This window comes from Conger conger, chromosome 16, assembly GCF_963514075.1.
Source record: "Conger conger chromosome 16, fConCon1.1, whole genome shotgun sequence".
Lineage (NCBI taxonomy): Eukaryota > Metazoa > Chordata > Actinopteri > Anguilliformes > Congridae > Conger > Conger conger.
In genome coordinates this window covers 5,498,763-5,501,696 of record NC_083775.1, presented here as the reverse complement: position 1 = coordinate 5,501,696, position 2,934 = coordinate 5,498,763, and positions in this window count along the sequence as shown.

The following is a 2,934-nucleotide window of genomic DNA, read 5'->3' as shown; positions in this document are numbered from 1 at the left end:
TCATTTCCTACGGACCTGCCCAACTGAAAGAGGCCGTCCTATTTAAAGGGATATTTTCTCGGTACATGCAGCTTACCACGCGTGCGTTGGGGGAAAAGGATCAGGGTAAACGTTATCTGCACGAAAGTAGCTATTAAGTAGGCGACTGGCCATACTAAGGATGTCTCACTTGAGAATATATTATTGAAGATTATGCAGAAACGTTGATGCACACTGATTATGTATTCATGGTCATCTCGCCTCATACAATACTGCCTAATTAAATACTACACGTGGGAAATCCAAAAAGAATAATCCTGAAATATTGATTTGCTTTCAAAAGTCACTGGGGAAAGGGAAAAATCATATACTCATGCCTTGTGTTCACCCCCTATTGTTTTGGTTTAAATACTGGCCCAAAATCTGTAAGTCTGTGCAGACAATATGATTGGTTTATTAGTTAATTATAGTGATTAGTAAATTATCAGTACATTATTATGATTAGTAAATTAGCAATACAGTATTATTAGTACATGAGCCAGGCTGATGATGTGAAGGTTGCCGTTTTTGATTCCTAAGTTGAGCATTGCTGTTGTATTCCTGAACACGGCACACAATGTGAATTGATTTTGTAACATCTTATCATCCAGTTGTATAAATGCATGATAACGGAAGTAGGAGTGTAAATAAACTGTAAAGATTGAAAGTGAATCAGAGTTCAAAGTCAGCAAGGGACACTCTGTCTGTAAAAATGAGTAGCACAGCCCAATTGCCCAAGCATAAAATTCCAATCTCATTGCCTCACAGAGTGCACAGGATCAAATCATCACACTCCCAATGCAGCACTGATGTGTGGTGATTTGATGATTGGGCTGTGACCAATCATCACCCACCACCACCTGTGTCACGCACAGTGTCCATAGCCCAATTGACCAATCATCACCCACCACCACCTGTGTCACGCACAGTGTCCATAGCCCAATTGACCAATCATCACCCACCACCACCTGTGTCACGCACAGTGTCCATAGCCCAATTGACCAATCATCACCCACCACCACCTATGTCACGCACAGTGTCCATAGCCCAATTGACCAATCATCACCCACCACCACCTATGTCACGCACAGTGTCCATAGCCCAATCGACCAATCATCACCCACCACCACCTGTGTCACGCACAGCGTTCATAGCCCAAACAGCCAATCATCACACACCACCTGTGTGACGCACAGTGTTCATAGGCCAAACGACCAATCATCACACATCCACTAGCAGCCAATTCATATATATATATATATATGAATTGGCAGACGTTTTAGGTAGGTATGAAAAAATGCTGTAAAGTAAGGATGCTTTCAAAAATAGAAATGTTAATAGTTTCTTTTTTATCAATTAACAAAATGTAAAGTGAGTAAACGGAAGAAAAATTGAAATCAAATCAATATTTGGTGACCACCCTTTGCCTTCAAACCAGCATCAATTCTTCTAGGTACACTTGCACAAAGTCAGGGATTTTGTAGGTGTATAGTCAGGTGTGTGATTAACCAATTATACCAAACAGGAGCTAATGAGCATTAATTTAATATGTAGGTTGATCATTAACATTAGCTGAAGCTGAGGGTTAAAACTGGGTGAGGAACAGCCAAACTCTGCTTCCAAGGTGAGGTTGCTGAAGTTTAATGTCAGAAGTCATACACCATGGCAAGACTGAGCACAGCAAGAAGACACAAGGTAGTTATACTGCATCAGCAAGGTCTCTCCCAAGCAGAAATTTCAAGGCCGACAAAAAAACGGGCAACGTTGAGGACCGTAGACGCAGTGGTCGGCGAAGGAAACTTAATGCAGAAGATGAAAGACACATCATGCTTACTTCCCTTCGCAATCGAAAGATGTCCTGCAGAGCCATCAGCTTAGAATTGGCAGAAACCAGTGGGACACAGGTACACCGATCTACTGTGTGGAGAAGTCTGGTCAGAAGTGGTCTTCATGGAACAATTGCGGCCAAAAAGCCATACCTTTGATGTGGAAACAAGGCCAAGCGATTCAACTATGCACAAAATATTTGGCTGTAGCAGAAGGCAGTTTGTTCACCGAAGGGCTGGAGAGCGGTACAAGAATGAATGTCTGCAGGCAACAGTGAAGCATGATGGCGGTTCCTTGCAAGTTTGGGGCTGCATTTCTGCAAATGGGGTTGGGGATTTGGTCAGAATTAATGGTCTCCGCAATGCTGAGAAGTACAGGCCGATACTTATCCATCATGCAATAACATCAGGGAGACATCTGATTGGCAAAATTATTCTGCAGCAGGACAACGACCCCAAACATATAGCCAATGTCATTAAGAACTATCTTCTGAGTAAAGAATAACAAGGAGTCCTGGAAGTGATGGTATGGCCCCCACAGAGCCCTGATCTCAACATCATCGAGTCTGTCAGATTAAATGAAGAGACAGAATCATTTGAGGCTGCCTAAATCCACAGAAGAACTGTGGTTAGTTCTCCAAGATGTTTGGAACAACCTACCTGCCGAGTTCCTTCAAAAACTGTGTGCAAGTATACCAAGAAGAATTGATGCTGTTTTGAAGGCAAATGGTGGTCACACATCAAATATTGATTTGATTTAGATTTTTCTTCTGTTCATTCACTTCTTCTGTTCATGCATTTTGTTAATTGATAAAAATAAACTATTAAGATTTCTATTTTTGAAAGCATTCTTATTTTACAGCATTTTTTCACACCTGCCTAAAACTTTTGCACAGTATGTATATTATGTATATTCATATATATATATATATATATATATATATATATATATATATATATATATATACTCACCAAGCACTTTATTAGGAACAATATTACATCTACTCATTCATGCGACTATCTAATCAGCCAATTGTGTGGCAGCAGTGCAATGCATATAATTATGTAGATATGGGTGAAGAGCTTCAGC